The sequence below is a fragment of the Triticum aestivum genome, chromosome 5B (assembly GCF_018294505.1).
Source record: "Triticum aestivum cultivar Chinese Spring chromosome 5B, IWGSC CS RefSeq v2.1, whole genome shotgun sequence".
Taxonomy (NCBI): domain Eukaryota; kingdom Viridiplantae; phylum Streptophyta; class Magnoliopsida; order Poales; family Poaceae; genus Triticum; species Triticum aestivum.
The window spans coordinates 675,857,106-675,877,551 of record NC_057807.1 but is presented as its reverse complement, the minus strand read 5'-3'; positions in this window follow the sequence as shown (position 1 = coordinate 675,877,551).

Sequence of the window (20,446 nt, the reverse complement as noted above, 5' to 3'; positions counted from 1 at the left end):
CAAAAGTCCGAATCCTTCTCCTGGATGCCTTGGGCCTCCTTTTATAGGCAAGGGAATCACCACAGTGGCACACAAGAGGTGGCATTGTGGTATTGTGGTTAAGCCTATCGCTAGCCATTATGGGACAAGACGCATTTAATGCGCCTTCGACGTGTCCCCTCCACTTTACCGCCGCTTCGCCCTGCCTTGACACGTGCCTGGGCCAGCGAGGCGGTCAGCGCCATGTAAGCTGGCAGGCAGCTGAGGTGGCGCGGTGGTAGGGCCTTCATGAAGGTTTGCATGCCACCACGTAGGCATGCGATGAGTTGGTCGAGGAGCCTCACGTCGACACGCAAGCGCCCGCCCAGCTGGTGGGATGGCAGTTGCATGGGAGCGGTGACAGAAGCTTGGCGGGTGAGGGCCTGGCTGCGGCCTCACGGACGCCCTCGGCAAGGGCCTTGCCGGACCACGGCAAGGGTCTTGCCGTGGCGTTGCGGTCGTCCCCGGCAAGGATCTTGCCGGGGGTCTTGTGGTCTTCCTCGGCAAGAATCTCGCCGAGGTTCATCGTCTTCTATTCCTCCTCTGATTTGGAGTGTTATCCTTGTCTTCACAAAGATCTGCATGCCATCATGGAGGCGCCTCCCGAGCCTAGGTCCCAACGCGGTTGGTGGCGCTGGAGGAACTGGGGCTCAAGGGTGGTGCGCTCTGCTGGCGTTAGTTTGGGCAAGTTGCCCCGGCAAGGCTCCTACCGGAGCCGTGGAGGCTGCCCCGGCAAGGATCTTGCCGGAGAGAACCACCTTGCCCTCTTGGCCTTCTGGTCTTGGCGTGGCTTCTTATAGTTCTGTGGTTCTAAGTCCTCCCTCTGTCTCGCCTAGTGTGGTTGTGGGCGCGGCTCTGACTGCCCGTGCACTTAGTAAGGGGTACAAAGTAGTGCCCCTACTTTAGTACATCGACAGGATCCCCCGGTCCTGGGCCATACATAAGCGCGGCGCGTTTGTTGGGCTAGGCCCAAAAACGGTGCGCGAGCAGGCGGGACGGTTTTTACCGCAGTAACTTTCCGTCCGCTGCGCTTCCCCACAACCCGTGTTGAATGCATGACGTGGGGGTTACGTGCGCGGGTGATCGAAGCATGCTTGCGTCATCTGCGGCGAACAATAAAGAGGCGGCTTGCGTATCTCTTTGAGCCCGCAGGGCTGCTGCTCATTTACTCTCCTTACCTAGGAACCGTCGCTCCACGCATCCCATTACGCTCGTCCCCCGTGCCATGTACGCCACATGCACGGCGCGGGGCGAGTGACAGGCGCGCGGAATACGGGAAGACGTGCGCGCGTGGGTAGATACCCACACGCCTTCAATTGGGCGGGGAGGACGGTCAACGGCCTCGCCCGTTGTCACCTTAATGAGCCGGATTGGCCGAAAGGGCGGCCGAACCCCGCCCCCGTCCCTTTATAAAGAGGGGAGAGGGAGGAACGGCACCTCTCAGTCCTTCGCCATCCGCCTCTCCCCATCTCTGCCCCTTCCTCTCTTCTGTCATGGCAAGAGGCTGTGCTGATGCTTCATCGGTGGCGGCGAGGGTCTCCGTGTTGGAAATATGCCCTAGAGGCAATAATAAAATGATTATTATTATATTTCCTTGTTCATGATAATTGTCTATTATTCATGCTATAATTGTGTTATCGAAAATCATAATACATGTGTGAATACATAGACCACAACATGTCCCTAGTAAGCCTCTAGTTGACTAGCTCGTTGATCAACAAATAGTCATGGTTTCCTGACTATGGACATTGGATGTCGTTGATAATGGGATCACATCATTAGGAGAATGATGTGATGGACAAGACCCAATCCTAAGCATAGCACAAGATCGTGTAGTTCATGTGCTAGAGATTTTCCAATGTTAAGTATCATTTCCTTAGACCATGAGATCGTGTAACTCCCGGATGCCGTAGGGGTGCTTTGGGTGTACCAAACGTCACAACATAACTGGGTGACTATAAAGGTATACTACGGGTATCCCCGAAAATATCTGTTGGGTTGACACGGATCGAGACTGGGATTTGTCACTCCGTATGACGGAGAGGTATCTCTGGACCCACTCGGTAATGCATCATCATAATGAGCTCAATGTGACCAAGTGTTTGGTCACGGGATCATGCATTATGGTACGAGTAAAGTGACTTGCCGGTAACGAGATTGAAGGAGGTATTGGGATACCGACGATCGAATCTCGGGCAAGTAACGTATCGATTGACAAAGGGAATTGTATATGGGATTACTTGAATCCTCGACATCGTGGTTCATCCGATGAGATCATCGAGGAGCATGTGGGAGCCAACATGGGTATCCAGATCACACTGTTGGTTATTGACTGGAGAGTCGTCTCGGTCATGTCTGCATGTCTCCCGAACCCGTAGGGTCTACACACTTAAGGTTCGGTGACGCTAGGGTTGTAGAGATATTAGTATGCGGTAACCCGAAAGTTGTTCGGAGTCCCGGATGAGATCCCGGATGTCATGAGGAGTTCCGGAATGGTCCGGAGGTAAAGAATTGTATAGGAAGTCCATTTTTGGCCATCGGGAAAGTTTCGGGGGTCACCGGTATTGTACCGGGACCACCAGAAGGGTCCCGGGGGTCCACCGGGTGGGGCCACCTATCCCGAAGGGCCCCATGGGCTGAAGTGGGGAAGGTAACCGGCCCCTGGTGGGCTGGTGCGCCCCCCTTGGGCCTCCCCCTGCGTCTAGGGTTGGGAACCCTAGGGGTGGGGGGCGCCCCACTTGGCTTGGGGGGCAAGCCCCCCCCCTTGCCCCCCCTTGAGATCCAATCTCTAGGGGGCCGGTGCCCCCCCAGGGCCCCTATATAAAGAGGGGGGAGGGAGGGTTGCGCACCCCTGTCCTGGCGCCTCCCTCTCCCTCTGCAACACCTCTCCCTCTCGTAGAGCTTGGCGAAGCCCTGCCGAGATCGCTGCTACTTCCACCACCATGCCGTCATGCTGTTGGATCTCCATCAACCTCTCCTCCCCCCTTGCCAGATCAAAAAGGAGGGGACGTCTTCCCAACCGTACGTGTGTTGAACGTGGAGGTGCTGTCCGTTCAGCACTAGGATCTTCAGTGATTTGGATCACGACGAGTACGACTCCCTCAACCCCGTTCTCTTGAATGCTTCCGCACGCGATCTACAAGGGTATGTAGATGCACTCCTCTCTCTCGTTGCTAGATGACTCCATAGATTGATCTTGGTGAAGCGTAGAATTTTTTTATTTTCTGCAACATTCCCAAACAGTGGCATCATGAGCTAGGTCTATGCGTAGTTTCTTTGAACGAGTAGAACACAAATTTGTTGTGGGCGTAGATGTTTTCAATTTTCTTGCTAGTACTAGTCTTATCTTGTTTCAGCGGCATCGTGGGATGAAGCGGCTCGGACCGACTTATACGTACGCTTACGTGAGACAGGTTCCACCGACTGACATGCACTAGTTGCATAAGGTGGCTAGTGGGTGTCTATCTCTCCCATTTTAGTCGGATTGGATTCGATGAAAAGGATCCTTATGAAGGGTAAATAGAAATTGGCATATCACGTTGTGGCTTTCACGTAGGTAAGAAACGTTCTTGCTAGAACCCTGTTGCAGCCACGTAAAAACATGCAACAACAATTAGAGGACATCTAACGTGTTTTTGCAGCATATGCCTTGTGATGTGATATGGCCAAAAGTTGTGATGAATGATATATATGTGATGTATGAGATCATGTTCTTGTAATAGGAATCACGACTTGCATGTCGATGAGTATGACAACCGGCAGGAGCCATAGGAGTTGTCTTAATTATTGTATGACATGCATGTCAATGATTAAACGCCATGTAATTACTTTACTTTATTGCTAAACCATTAGCCATAGTAGTAGAATTAATAGTTGGCGAGCAACTTCATGGAGACACGATGATGGAGATCATGATGATGGAGATCATGGTGTCATGCCGGTAACGAAGATGATCATGGCGCCCCGAAGATGGAGATCAAAGGAGCTATATGATATTGGCCATATCATGTCACTATTTGATTGCATGTGATGTTTATCATGTTTTTGCATCTTATTTGCTTAGAACGACAGTAGTAAATAAGATGATCCCTCATAATAATTTCAAGAACGTGTTCCCCCTAACTATGCGCCGTTGCGAAAGTTCGTTGTTTTGAAGCACCACGTGATGATCGGGTGTGATAGATTCCAGCGTCCACATACAACGGGTGTAAGACAGATTTACACATGCAAAACACTTAGGTTAACTTGACGAGCCTAGCATGTACAGACATGGCCTCAGAACACAAGAGACCGAAAGGTCGAACATGAGTCGTATGGAAGATACGATCAACATGGAGATGTTCACCGATGATGACTAGTCCGTCTCACGTGATGATCGGACACAGACTAGTTGACTCGGATCATGTATCACTTAGATGACTAGAGGGATGTCTAATCTGAGTGGGAGTTCATTAAATAATTTGATTAGATGAACTTAATTATCATGAACTTAGTCTAAAAACCTTTGCAAAAATTGTCTAGTAGATTAAATGGCCAACGCTCATGTCAACCTCAACTTCAACGCGTTCCTAGAGAAAACCAAGCTGAAAGATGATGGCAGCAACTATTCAGAATGGGTCCGGAACCTGAGGATCATCCTCATAGCTGCCAAGAAAGCATATGTCCTAGAAGGACCGCTAGGTGAAGCACCCATCCCAGAGAACCAAGACGTTATGAACGCTTGGCAGTCACGTGCTGATGATTACTCCCTCGTTCAGTGCGGCATGCTTTACAGCTTAGAACCGGGGCTCCAAAAGTGTTTTGAGCAACACGGAGCATATGAGATGTTCGAAGAGCTGAAAATGGTTTTCCAAGCTCATGCCCAGGTCGAGAGATATGAAGTCTCCGACAAGTTCTACAGTTGTAAGATGGATGAAAATAGTTCTGTCAGTGAGCACATACTCAAAATGTCTGGGTTGCACAACCGCTTGTCCCATCTGGACATTAACCTCCCGGATGAGGCGGTCATTGACAGAATCCTTTAGTCGCTCCCACCTAGCTACAAGAGCTTTGTGATGAACTACAATATGCAGGGGATGGTGAAAACTATTCCTGAAGTATTTTCAATGCTGAAATCAGCGGAGGTAGAAATCAAAAAGGCGCATCAAGTGTTGATGGTCAATAAAACCACTAGTTTCAAGAAAGGCAAGGGTAAGAAGAACTTCAAGAAGGACGGCAAGGGAGTTGCTGCACCCGGGAAACCAGTTGCCGGGAAGAAGCCAAAGAATGGAACCAAACCTGAGACTGAGTGCTTTTATTGCAAGGGAAAGGGACACTGGAAGCGGAACTGCCCCAAATACTTAGTGGACAAGAAGGCCGGCAACACTAAAGGTATATGTGATATACATGTAATTGATGTGTACCTTACCAGTACTCGTAGTAGCTCCTGGGTATTTGATACCGGTGCGGTTGCTCATATTTGTAACTCAAAGCAGGAGCTGCGGAATAAGCGGAGACTGGCGAAGGACGAGGTGACAATGCGCGTCGGGAATGGTTCCAAGGTCGATGTGATCGCCGTCGGCACGCTACCTCTACATTTACCTACGAAATTAGTTTTAAACCTCAATAATTGTTATTTAGTGCCAGCTTTGAGCATGAACATTGTATCTGGATCTCATTTAATACGAGATGGCTACGCATTTAAATCCGAGAATAATGGTTGTTCTATTTATATGAGAGATATGTTTTATGGTCATGCCCCGCTGGTCAATGGTTTATTCTTGATGAATCTCGAACGTGATGTTACACATATTCATAGTGTGAATAGCAAAAGATGTAAGGTTGATAGCGATAGTCCCACATACTTGTGGCACTGCCGCCTTGGTCACATTGGTGTCAAGCGCATGAAGAAGCTCCATGCTGATGGACTTTTAGAGTCTCTCGATTATGAATCATTTGACACATGTGAACCATGCCTCATGGGCAAAATGACCAAGACTCCGTTCTTCGGAACAATGGAGCGAGCAACCAACTTATTGGAAATCATACATACTGATGTGTGCGGTCCAATGAGCGTTGAGGCTCGCGAAGGCTATCGTTATGTTCTCACTCTCACTGATGACTTAAGTAGATATGGGTATGTATACTTGATGAAACATAAGTCTGAGACCTTTGAAAAGTTCAAGGAATTTTGGAATGAGGTAGAGAATCAACGTGACCGAAAAATAAAGTTCTTACGATCAGATCGTGGAGGAGAATATTTAAGTCACGAATTTGGTATACACTTAAGGAAATGCGGAATCGTTTCACAACTCACGCCGCCTGGAATACCTCAGCGTAACGGTGTGTCCGAGCGTCGTAATCGCACTCTATTGGATATGGTGCGATCTATGATGTCACTCACCGATTTACCGCTATCATTTTGGGGATACACTCTAGAGACAGCTACATTCACTTTAAATAGGGCACCGTCTAAATCTGTTGAGACGACATCGTATGAATTATGGTTTGGGAAGAAACCTAAGCTGTCGTTTCTAAAAGTTTGGGGATGCGATGCTTATGTCAAGAAACTTCAACCTGAAAAGCTCGAACCCAAGTCAGAAAAATGCGTCTTCATAGGATACCCTAAGGAAACCATTGGGTATACCTTCTACCTTAGATCCGAAGGCAAGATCTTTGTTGCCAAGAACGGGTCCTTTCTGGAGAAAGAGTTTCTCTCGAAAGAAGTAAGTGGGAGGAAAGTAGAAATCGATGAAGTACTACCTCTTGAACCGGAAAGTAGTGCAGCTCAGGAAGATGTTCCTGTGGTGCCTACACCGACTGGAGAGGAAATTAAAGATGATGATCAAGGTACTTCGGATCAAGTTGCTACTGAACTTCATAGGTCCACAAGGACACGTTCCACACCAGAGTGGTATGGCAACCCTGTCCTGGAAATCATGTTGTTAGACAATGGTGAACCTTCGAACTATGAAGAAACGATGGCGGGCCCAGGTTCCAACAAATGGCTTGAAGCCATGCAATCCGAGATAGGATCCATGTATGAAAACAAAGTTTGGACTTTGACAGACTTGCCCGATGATCGGCGAGCGATAGAAAATAAATGGATCTTTAAGAAGAAGACGGACGCGGATGGTAATGTTACCATCTATAAAGCTCGACTTGTCGCTAAGGGTTATCGACAAATTCAAGGGGTTGATTACGATGAGACTTTCTCTCCCGTAGCAAACCTGAAGTCCGTCCGAATCATGTTAGCAATTGCCGCATACTATGATTATGAGATATGGCAAATGGACGTCAAAACGGCATTCCTTAACGGCTATCTTAAGGAAGAACTATATATGATGCAGCCAGAAGGTTTTGTCGATCCTGAGAATGCTAACAAGGTATGCAAGCTCCAGCGATCCATTTATGGGCTGGTGCAAGCATCTCGGAGTTGGAACATTCGCTTTGATGAGATGATCAAAGCGTTTGGGTTTATGCAGACTTATGGAGAAGCCTGCGTTTACAAGAAAGTGAGTGGGAGCTCTGTAGCATTTCTCATATTATATGTGGATGACATACTTTTGATGGGAAATGATATAGAACTTTTGGACAGCATTAAGGCCTACTTGAATAAGTGTTTTTCAATGAAGGACCTTGGAGAAGCTGCTTACATATTAGGCATCAAGATCTATATAGATAGATCGAGACGCCTCATAGGTCTTTCACAAAGCACATACCTTGATAAGATATTGAAGAAGTTCAATATCGATCAGTCCAAGAAGGGGTTCTTGCCTGTGTTGCAAGGTGTGAAATTGAGCTCGGCTCAATGTCCGACCACGACAGAATATAGAGAAAAGATGAGTGTCGTCCCCTATGCCTCAGCCATAGGGTCTATCATGTATGCCATGCTGTGTACCAGACCTGATGTAAACCTTGCCGTAAGTTTGGTAGGAAGGTACCAAAGTAATCCCGGCATGGAACACTGGACAGCGGTCAAGAATATCCTGAAGTACCTAAAAAGGACAAAGGACATGTTTCTCGTTTATGGAGGTGACGAAGAGCTCGTCGTAAAGGGTTACGTTGACACTAGCTTCGACACAGATCTGGATGACTCTAAGTCACAAATCGGATACGTGTATATTTTGAATGGAGGGGCAGTAAGCTGGTGCAGTTGCAAGCAGAGCGTCGTGGCGGGATCTACATGTGAAGTGGAGTACATGGCGGCCTCGGAGGCAGCGCATGAAGCAATCTGGATGAAGGAGTTCATCACCGACCTAGGAGTCATACCCAATGCGTCGGGGCCGATCACTCTCTTCTGTGACAACACTGGAGCTATTGCCCTTGCCAAGGAGCCTAGGTTTCACAAGAAGACCAGGCACATCAAGCGTCGCTTCAACTCCATTCGTGAAAATCTTCAAGATGGAGACATAGATATTTGCAAAGTGCATATGGATCTGAATGTTGCAGATCCGTTGACTAAACCTCTTCCGCGAGCAAAACATGATCAACACCAGAATTCTATGGGTGTTCGATTCATCACAATGTAACTAGATTATTGACTCTTGTGCAAGTGGGAGACTGTTGGAAATATGCCCTAGAGGCAATAATAAAATGATTATTATTATATTTCCTTGTTCATGATAATTGTCTATTATTCATGCTATAATTGTGTTATCCGGAAATCGCAATACATGTGTGAATACATAGACCACAACATGTCCCTAGTAAGCCTCTAGTTGACTAGCTCGTTGATCAACAGATAGTCATGGTTTCCTGACTATGGACATTGGATGTCGTTGATAACGGGATCACATCATTAGGAGAATGATGTGATGGACAAGACCCAATCCTAAGCATAGCACAAGATCATGTAGTTCGTGTGCTAGAGCTTTTCCAATGTTAAGTATCATTTCCTTAGACCATGAGATCGTGTAACTCCCGGATGCCGTAGGGGTGCTTTGGATGTACCAAACATCACAACATAACTGCGTGACTATAAAGGTATACTATGGGTATCCCCGAAAATATCTGTAGGGTTGACACGGATCGAGACTGGGATTTGTCACTCCGTATGATGGAGAGGTATCTCTGGACCCACACAGTAATGCATCATCATAATGAGCTCAATGTGACCAAGTGTTTGGTCACGGGATCATGCATTATGTTACGAGTAAAGTGACTTGCCGGTAACGAGATTGAACGAGGTATTGGGATACCGAGGATTGAATCTCGGGAAAGTAACGTACCGATTGACAAAGGGAATTGTATACGGGATTACTTGAATCCTCGACATCGCAGTTCATCCGATGAGATCATCGAGGAGCATGTGGGAGGCAACATGGGTATCCAGATCCCGCTGTTGGTTATTGATCGGAGAGTCGTCTCGGTCATGTCTACATGTCTCCCGAACCCCTAGGGTCTACACACTTAAGGTTCAGTGACGCTAGGGTTGTAGAAATATTAGTATGCGGTAACCCGAAAGTTGTTCGGAGTCCCGGATGAGATCCCGGACATCACGAGGAGTTCCGGAATGGTCCGGAGGTAAAGAATTGTATAGGAAGTCCAGTTTCGGCCATCTGGAAAGTTTCGGGAGTCACCAGTATTGTATCGGGACCATCGGAAGGGTCCCGGGGGTCCACCGGGTGGGGCCACCTATCCCGGAGGGCCCCATGGGCTGAAGTGGGAAAGGGAACCAGCCCCTAGTGGGCTGGTGCGCCCCCCTTGGGCCTCCCCCTGCGCCTAGGGTTGGAAACCCTAGGGGTGGGGGGGGGGGGCGCCCCACTTGGCTTGGGGGGCAAGCCACCCCCCTTGCCCCCCTTGAGATCCAATCTCTAGGGGACCAGCACCCCCCAGGGCCCCTATATAAAGAGGGGGGGGGGGGAGGGCTGCGCACCCCTACTCCTGGCGCCTCCCTCTCCCTCTGCAACACCTCTCCCTCTCGTAGAGCTTGGCGAAGCCCTGCCGAGATCGCCGCTACTTCCACCACCACGCCATCGTGCTGCTGGATCTCCATCAACCTCTCCTTCCCCCTTGCTGGATCAAGAAGGAGGGGACGTCTTCCCAACCGTACGTGTGTTGAACGCGGAGGTGCTGTCCGTTCAGCACTAGGATCTTCGGTGATTTGGATCACGATGAGTACGACTCCCTCAACCCCGTTCTCTTGAACGCTTCTGCACGCGATCTACAAGGGTATGTAGATGCACTCCTCTCTCTCGTTGCTAGATGACTCCATAGATTGATCTTGGTGAAGCATAGAATTTTTTTATTTTCTGCAACGTTCCCCAACACTCTGCTCGACAACGCGCCGCTCCTCCCCAAGAGCCCGCGGCGGCTGAGCCGGCCGTGAGGGGAAGGTGGAGGGGGCGAGGCCTAGGCCGCCGTGGTGCTCGGGGAAGAGGAGGATGGGGCGGCGTATCGGCCTCGCCTCTGCCAGCAGTCCTTCCCCCAATGGAGGGCCACGTCGGGGACAACCCTTACGAGTTCTTCATCAGGTTGCGCCGGCCGGCGTGCCATCGTCTTCGTCTTCCGACTCCATTTGCTCGGGAGATGGAACTGGACCCGCCGCAGGCGCTGAGGCTGCACATGAGGGGCTGTGGGAACAGCAACACATGGGCCGATGTCGACTTCCCAGCCCCTCATGTCATGTACCTTCGCCGTGGGTGGAAGATCTTTGCTCGCATCCACAGCCTGACGAAGGGGCTCACCCTCCATTTCAAATTAATGGAGAGTGGCCTCCTCTCCGTCAAGGTTTTTGGACACTTCGGGACTCGCGTAAGATGCTGCATGGAGAGCTCCTCTGATGACGAAGACTCTTCCTCGAGCAGGAGTGGCGAGGAGGACAGCGGCAGCGACGATGAGGGTAGCGGGCGGTAGGATGATGGGTCTGACTAGGCGTCGGGCACGCCGCTTCGGGGCGACACCGGCGACCCCATCATCCGTGTCGCCGGCTCCTTGAACTTCTCAGGGTCGCCTCCTTGGGCGGCTGGCGTGGGGAGGCCGGAGAAGGTGAAGAAGGCCGGTGGCGGGCCATCAAGTTGGAGTACGATGGCACCGACGTCTTCGTAGCGTATTGACGGACAGCTGCCTCATCTTCTAGCTCTTCCTCCGGCGCCACCACCGCCAACCCTCTCCTAGGCGATCGCCGACATGTTCTCTTGGCGCCTTCTGCTGCTCATACCTCGCCTAGGCGCTCCTTCTGCCCTTTTTACCTTCTTGTTTCATTTCCCGAGGAGAGGGACAAGAAAGGGATTACGGGCACCTTATCTTTTTTTTCAGCTCGTAAGCCTACGGGCCTTAGTTAGATCTAAAACCTGTAATCTCCCTGTTCATGTTTACATTCCGTACGAGCTGTACCTGTATGGAACGTATTAATGGAAAAAGGGTGCTTGCCAGGTTTTGTGTGTGTGTGAGCAAAGCCCATGCCAAGGAACAAATCCTTGTTATTTTCTATCTAAACACCGTTGCCCGGCAGCAAACCTTGCCGTTCCCCCACTCTGTTCATCCATACCACCGCCTTTGGCGGAGGCAGGGATGAAGTGAGGGTGGGCCCGGCGCTTGCTTCCTTGCTGCCGCGGCTACAGCCATGTTCTGAACCAAGAAGTCCTTGGGTAATAGGAACGAGGGGAGCATGGTAGCCTTGGAACAAAATGAGGTTCCGTACGTCCCAAGTTTCATACGGAAATGCATAAGAGGGGATGGAAAAACTTATCTGGATCTGCAGCCCCCAGAAACTCTAGCTTGCCGTGGGTGGATCTTCGTGTCTTTAGTCCTCGGCAAGCTTGGATTGCCGGGTCCCGAGCGCCGGCTTGTCCTCTTCCTTCCACTCGGCTTGGCGGAAACATTTATGTACCCTGCAAACCAAAGAGGATGGATAGGAACAAAGAGACGCAAACTTGACCTCTATGCTATGGGTTAGTCGCTGCTAGGCACTATCAACCCTAACCGAGGGAGAGACTCAATCTAGCATGCATGCTATAACTTAGGGCGCCAGCGCTTCATTTATTTATGCTCAGGGTCTGCGCCTGGCTTTGTACAGAGGGTTACATGCCTTGCCGGCAAGGCTTGTACAAAAGGTGGCTTGCCGGGGGGCCGACAGCCGCGCCTTATGGGTAAAACTTGTGAAGATGCTCGATGTTCCAGGAGTTTCTCACTAGAATGGCATCTTCGGTCTCCAGGCAGACTGCGCCAGGCCTGGTGACTCGTGTTACCTGATAAGGGCCTTCCCACTTTGGCGTCAACTTGTTGGAATTCTTGGCCGACTGAACTCGCCGAAGAACAAGGCCGCCTTCCTCAAAGCTTCGGGCATGAACCTTGCGGCTATGGTAGTGACGCAAGGCTTGCTGGTAGCGTGCTGCTCTCACAGCCGCCCGAAGACGATCTTCCTCAAGGAGCGTCGCGTCATCTTGCCGCAATCGCTCTTGATCAAGCTCATCATAAGCGAGCACTCGAGGTGACCCGTATATGAGTTCCATGGGGAGAACTGCTTCAGCCCCGTAGACCAGGGCAAAGGGTGTCTGGCTGGTGGCTCGATTTGGCGTCATTTTGATCGAACAAAGAACCGCCGCCAACTCGTCAATCCAGCGCCTTCCACTCTTGTGCAGCCTGTCAAAAGTCTTCGTTCTCAAGCCTCGCAGAACTTCAGCATTTGCTCTCTCTGCTTGGTCGTTGCTTCATGGGTGTGCCACAGAAGCAAAACAGACCTTGCTGCCGAGATCCTCGATGTATTGCATGAAGGCGTGGCTTGTGAACTATGTGCCGTTGTCAGTGATGATCCTGTTGGGTACACCAAAACAGCAAACTAGCCCCTTGAAGAACTTGATGGCTGACTGTGCTGTCACCTTCCTCACTACTTCCACCTCAGGCCACTTTGTGAACTTGTCGATTGCAACGTACAAGTACTCAAAGCCCCCGACGACACGAGGGAAAGGGCCCAATATGTCGAGCCCCCAGACCGAGAAGGGCCAGGAGAAAGGGATGGTTTGAAGGGCTTGAGCTGGTTGATGAAGCTTCTTCGAATGGAACTGGCACGCTTCACACTTGGTTACTAGTGCCGTCGCATCCTGGAGGGCAGTGGGCCAGAAGAAACCCTGCCGGCAAGGGCCCTCGACCCTATGTGGGAGCCACATATGCCCTCCAGTCCTTCCTCCCGGGGAATGCACTTCAACTTCACACCGTTCGGTCTTTTCCTGTATAGAGCGTCGTCAACAAACTGATACATGGCAGACCGACATGCTACTTTCTCTGCTTCTTCCTGATCCTCAGGAAGTTCCCCTGTCTGGAGGAATTGGACGATGTGCTGTGCCCATGCCGGAGCCTGGGGCTCAATGGCAAGGACTAAAGGCATCTCTTCTACCCCGGGAGCGGCCATCTCTACGGCCATGGCCTAAGGCCCTGCCGGAGTCAGTTGCCCCACTGCAGGATCAGCATCCATGGCAACATCTTCGCCGGCGGCTCTGGGGAGCTCATTGGGGAAGTACTTGCCGGGGCCTAATCTCCTCCGCTTGCTCTGCCCCGTTGATGGTTCAACGGAAGGTTGAGTTAACCGAAGCACAAAAGTACCTGGTTCCACATGTAGCTTGTGGGCAGCACGCTTTGACAGATAGTCGACGATGTCATTCTCCACTCGGGGGATGTGCTTTGCTTGTATTCCGTCAAAGCGCTCCTCCAGTTTCCTCACTTCATCCACGTTTCTCCACTCGGGGGATGTGCTTTGCTTGTATTCCGTCAAAGCGCTCCTCCAGTTTCCTCACTTCATCCACGTAAGCCTCCATCAATGGGCTCTGATAGTCCTTGTTGATCTGCCTGACAACAAGCTGTGAATCACCCCTGACGATGAGCTTTTTGACTTCAAGGTCCGCTGCGATCCTGAGACCGGTAAGCAAGCCCTCGTACTCGGCGGTGTTGTTCATTGACATCTCCCGGGGAAAGTGCATTTGGATGACATACTTGAGGTGCTCTCCGGTGGGTGCGACAAGCAGCACGCCACCACCGGCGCCTTGCAGCGAGAAAGCCCCATCAAAGTACATGATCCAGTTGCGGCTCGTTTTCTTACCGGGGAGAGTGGTCTCCTGGACCTCTTCGTCGGGCGTCGAGCTCCATTCCACAAGGAACTCCGCCAAAACTCTGCTCTGGATTGTCGAGGTACTCTCAAACTTCAGACCAAAACTCGACAGCTCCAAGACCCATTCCACAATCCTTCCCGTTGCATTTGGGTTATGCAGTATCCGTTGCAGCGGAAGGCGGGTGACAATGGTGATCTCGTGTGCCTGGAAGTAATGACGCAGCTTCCTCGAGGACATAAGGAGGCCGAAGAGCAATTTTTGCACACCAGAGTACCTTGACCTAGCCCCCTGCAAGAGGGAGCTAACAAAGTAACCCGGGTGCTGCATCACCTTCTTCTTCTGCACCACTTCACCTGGCTGCGCAGGCCCTGTCTTGGCGGTATCAGATTCTGCCAAGTGCCTCGCACTGCCGGGATCACGCCCTGCCGAGGGAAGCTTTGGCTCGCCATCTGCCAAGCCTGCCATTGCGATTGTCTCTTTGTTGAACTCCCTCTGCGCCACTACCGCAACACTGACCACTTGATTCGTCGCCGCTAGATACAACATCAACGAATCTTGTGGTTTAGGCGCAACTAGTATCGGCGTGGAGGAGAGGTACTTCTTCAAGTCTTGCAGCGCCGCCTCGGCCTCTGGGGTCCACTCCATTGGGCATGCCTTCTTCAATATTTTGAAGAAGGGGAGGGCACGCTCGGCAGACCTGGAGATGAATCTGCTCATGGCAGCAACACAGCCAGTGAGCTGACGCACATCCTTGATCCACTTGGGTGCCTCAATCTGTTCGATGGCCTTGATCTTGTCGGGATTTGCTTCAATCCCACGCTGCGACACAAAGAACCCGAGAAGCTTGCCGGATGGTACGCTAAAGACACACTTCTCAGGGTTCAGCTTGAGGTTGATCTTGCGCAGATTTGCAAACATTTCCTCCAGATCTTGCACAAGTGTTGCCTTGTCCTTGGTTTTGACCACTATGTCATCCATATAGGCTTCCATATTTCTATGGAGCTGGGGCTCAAAACCAATTTGGACTGCTCTTGCAAAAGTCGAGCAAGCACTCTTCAACCCGAAAGGCATCCGTAAAAAGCAATATGTACCACATGGGGTGATGAATGATGTCTTCTCCTCATCTTCTCTTGTCATGAAGATCTGGTGGTATCCCGAATAAGCGTCGAGGAAGAACAAGAGGTCACACCCGGCTGTGGAGTCGACAATCTGGTCAATGCGCAGCAACGGGAAAGGGTCTTTTGGACAAGCCTTATTGATATCTGTGTAATCAATACACAGCCTCCACTTCTCGTTCGCCTTGCGCACTACTACCGGATTGGCCAACCACGTTGGGTGGAGCACCCCTCTTACCAGACCTTCTGCTTCCAACTTCTTGATTTCCTCCATAATGAACTCCTGCCTCTCCAGAGCTTGCTTCCTGACCTTCTGCTTGATGGGCCATTCATGATGACAGACAACAAGATGGTGCTCAATCACTTCCCTTGGAACGCCGGGGATGTCGGATGTTTGCCATGCAAACACATCGACATTCGCCTGCAGGAAAGTGACGAGCTTGCTTTCCTATTTGCCATCGAGGGTGGAGCTTATGGTGAAAACTCCTCCCGTGCCGTCCTCCTTGACGGACACCTTCTTGGTCTCTCGTGGTGCAGCTCTGTACTTCTTGCTCTTGCCGGTGGAGCTCTCTGGCACGTCCTCGATGGAAGCGCAACACCCCGAAGAGGTGCACTTGCCGGAGTGGGTGCGAGGAGTCTCGCCGGTCTTCTTTCCTCCCGGGGCTTCAACGGCAGGAGCATGTTCCTTGGCGGCAGCTGCTGCAACCGCTTCCCGATAGAGTTGGTCAGCGTAGATCAATGCGTCTTTCTTGTCGGAGGGGACAATGATGATGTTCATCGGCCCGGGCATCTTCAGTGTGTTGTAGGCGTAGTGAGAGGCCTCCATGAACTTCGCCAGCGCCGGGCGACCGAGGATCCCGTTGTAAGGCAAGGGGATCTCGGCTACATCAAAGACAATCCTCTCCATCCTGTAGTTTAACTCACCTCCGAACGTCACGGGCAGCGTGACCTTTCCCTTCAGCTGGCTCCTCCCCGGGTTGACCCCTTGGAACGTGCCCGTCTCCTCGAGGTCTCCATCAGGGATCTGCAGCCTCTTGATCACAACAGGCGAGATCAAGTTCATACCAGCCCCGCCGTCAACTAGCATCTTCGTCACCTTGAGGTTGCGGATTGTTGGTGAGACCAACAATGGCAAGCACCCGGCTGCAGTAGTGCGGTCAGGGTGGTCCTCGGTGTCGAAGATGATAGGTGTGCTGGACCACTTCAGCGGCTTCCATGCGTCGAGTGACGGCTCCGCCGCTGTGATCTCACGCGCCCACTGCTTGAGTTGGTGGTGGGATGCATGCAGCAAGGCGCCACCATCGACGCACATGGCCTCCATAGCTTTCTGAAACTCGTGGTCGCCGGACTCATCGTCCTTGACATGATCATCGTCTTCCTGCTTCTTGTCGCGGCCCCGGGCGGGCCTCTCCTGCTGATTATCATTGCCGTGGTGGCCTCCTTGGCTGCCATGCTTCTTGCCAGATCCTTCGGCACCCTCTTGGCCCTTCTCCTTGTCCCGCCGCTCATACTCGGCTTTCTGCTTCTCAGCGAGCAGCTCAACTTGCCGACGGTTCTGGAGGTCATGGCCCTTGGTGCGGTGAATCTTGCAATACTGCTTGTCGGAGTCCCCTGGCTTGTCGGTAGCTGCCAAGGCCCGACAAGCGGCACACCCGGCAACCTCCTTGCCGGGGTTGCTTGCCTTGGCCTTTTTGGCAGTGCTGGTGTCGTCGGACCCCTCAACGGCAAGCATGGTCTTGTCCCTGCGCTTCCTGTTACGGCGCCGACCCTTCTTTGCCGGGGCGGCGGTGTCATCTGTGGAGTCGGTTTCCGCACTGGCGTCCTCACCGGAGTACTTCCTCCCCTCTTCAGCTCGAGCACACCGATCGACCAGAACATACAGCTTGGCCACGTCCTTGACCTTGTTCATTCCAGCTCCTCACGCATCTTGCAGTTGCACACATTCTAATGGAACGCACTGATCATGGCGGTAGGATGAATGTTTGGGATGTTGTACTGCACTCGGCTGAACCTTTGGATGTACTTGCGCAAGTTTTCTCCTTCCTTCTGGGGGATGACATGCAAATCGCTCGCCTTTCCATGAGCTTGGTGGCCTCCAGTAAAGGCGCCAACAAACTCATGACACAGATCCTCCCAAGAAGAAATGGAGTCCACTGGCAAGTGCATCAACCATGACATAACATTGGGCTTGAGTGCCAACGGGAAGTAATTGGCAAGCACCTTATCATCGCGAGCCCCAGCAGCTTGCATTGCGATGGTGTAGATGCTGAGGAACTCCGACGGGTGAGTCTTGACGTTGTACTTCTCGCCAACGTCGGGCTTGAACATGCGGTGAGAGGGCCACTGGAACTGCCGCAACTCACGGGTGAAGGCAGGACAACCCACCTCGTAGGGTAGGCCACCGTAGCCTCCCGATGCTGGGTGTTCCATAGTGGGCCCTACCTGCCTGTCCGACTGGTGGCGCGCATCGCGTCGGCGCTCAATGGTGGTTCGAGCGTCTTCATGAGCTTGCTCCCAAAGAACTTGACGTTGATTGCGGTGGGTTCGCGGGTCGGACGATGCTACAGAGATATCATCACGAGCGTCGTCGCGACGGATCGACATCCGCGGTGGCTGGTGTGGAGGAGGGGAGTGCACCGTGGCCGCATCGCCCCCGGCCCATCCACCGCTGGCATGCGGTGGTTCGACGAAGCGACGGCCTACGGTCCCCGCCGGTCGCAACTCATCTTTGTAGGCGATGCCAACGAGGCTCCGGACGTTAGCTCTCCAGCTTCTCCGCAGCAGGAGGAAAGCCGAGGAGCAGCTGCACGTGTGCTAGGGCTTCTGCTAGTGTGGGCGCCGGTGAGAGCTGCGTGGACCGCGACGCGCTTCGACTTCTAACTATGTTAGAAGAAGCTCCATCATGGCCCTGCGGCCGTCTGCCATTTTCGCCAACACCTCGGCGCGCATGTTGGCCCTCCTCGTCATGTGAAGGGCGCACGGGACTCTTCCTAGGGCGGCGCCCAGGGTCACCAGCGGGGCGGTGCTGCTCATCACGCACGACCTGAGAAGAGCGCACCATGGGCGCCGGTGTTAGTGTCTTGGAGGTCGCCGCGCTGCCGTCTGGCGGCGCGACGACGCTCCTGGAGGGCCCCGCGCCACCTGCGGGGGGCCCAACTCCATCTCTAGAGTTTGTGGCGCGTGGCTTGTCGCCTAGCGCACGAACGACACCGCTCATCGGGCCCGGACTGCCAGGATGATGTGGGTGTTCGCGGGCCGCGCCACGGGTTCTTTCCGCGACTGGCCCGCTGCTGGTCCGCACCGGTACAGGCAGTCCGGCCCGGACGAACCGATCATTGTGGTCGTCTTCTTCTTGGGAGCCATGGCGATGAGGAGCTGTGCTACTAGCTGCTAAACCAGATTCTCACTACTGCGCCCCAACCTCGCGCGCCAAAGATGTTGGTAGGAAACGACACCTATGGGATCACAAGAATCCCCACTATGGTTGCGGGGCGCGGGGTGGTGAGGAGAGCGGGTTCAGCAGTCAGTACAAGCACGCAGGTCGTTTACCCAGGTTCGGGCCGCAGAGATGCGTAATACCCTAGTCCTGCTTTGATGTGTATATCTGTGTTCTTGAGGTTCTTGAACTAGCTACAATGAGCGTAACTTGTCCAAAAGTCCGAATCCTTCTCCTGGATGCCTTGGGCCTCCTTTTATAGGCAAGGGATCGCCACAGTGGCACACAGGATGTGGCATCGGGGTATTGTGGTTAAGCCTATCACTAGCCATTACGGGACAAGACACATTTAATGCGCCTTCGACGTGTCCCCTCCACTTTACCGCCGCTTCACCCTGCCTTGACACGCGCCTGGGCCAGCGAGGCGGTCAGCGCCATGTAAGCTGGTAGGCAACTGAGGTGGCATGGTGGTAGGGCCTTCACGAAGTTTTGCATGCCACCACGTAGGCATGAGCTGAGTTGGTCGAGGAGCCTCACGTTGACACGCAAGCACCCGCCCAGCTGGTGGGCTGGCAGTTGCATGGGAGCGGTGGCAGAAGCTTGGCGGGTGCGGGCCTGGCTGCGGCCTCGCGGACGCCCTCGGAAAGGGCCTTGCCGGGGCCACGGCAAGGGTCTTGCCGTGGCATTGCGGTCGTCCCCGGCAAGGATCTTGCCGAGGGTCTTGTGGTCTTCCTCGGCAAGAATCTCGCCGAGGTTCGTCGTCTTCTATTCCTCCTCTGATTTGGAGTGTTATCCTTGTCTTCACAAAGATCTGCATGCCATCATGGAGGCGCCTCCCGAGCCTAGGTCCCAACGCGGTTGGTGGCGCTAGAGGAACTGGGGCTCAAGGGTGGTGCACTCTGCTGGTGTTAGTTTGGGCAAGTTGCCCCAGCAAGGCTCCTGTCGGAGCCATGGAGGCTGCCCCGGCAAGGATCTTGCCGGGGAGAACCACCTTGCTCTCTTGGCCTTCTGGTCTTGGCATGGCTTCTGATAGTTCTGTGGTTCTAACTCCTCCCTCTGCCTCGCCTAGTGTGGTTGTGAGCGCGGTTCTGACTGCCCGTGCACTTAGTAAGGGGTACAAAGTAGTGCCCCTACTTTAGTACACCGACATTCCGTGACCTCAAGAACAAAAGTAACTACTCACAAATGATAATCATGCTCAAGATCAAAGGGATATTAAATAACATAATGGATCTGAACATATAATCTTCCACCAAATAAACCATATAGTAATCAACTACAAGATGTGATCAACACTACTAGTCACCCACAAGCACCAATCTATAGTTCCGGTACAAAGATTGAACACAAGAGATGAACTAGGGTTTGGGAGGAGTTGATGCTGTTGAAGATGTTGATGAAGATAGCCCTCCCCAAGATGGGAGAGTTGTTGGTGATGATGATGACGATGATTTCCCCCTCCGGGAGGGAAGTTCCCCCGGCGGAATCGCTCCGCTGGAGGGCAAAAGTGCTCCTGCCCAGGTTTCGCCTCGAGATGGCGACGCTTCATCCCGAAAGTCCTCTCCTCATTTTTTTCTAGGTCAAAATGGGTTATATACCAGAAGAGGGCACCGATGGTGGCCCTGGGTGAGCACAACCCACCAGGGCGCGCCTGGGCTCCCTGGCACACCCAGGTGGGTTGTGCCCACCTGGTGGGGCCCCTCTGGTACTTATTTGCTCCAATATTCCTCACATATTCCATAAAAAATCCTCGTAAAGTTTCAGCTCATTTGGAGTTGTGCAGAATAGGTAGCCGATACGTCTCCAACGTATCTATAATTTATGAAGCATCTATCTATTATATAATTAAGACA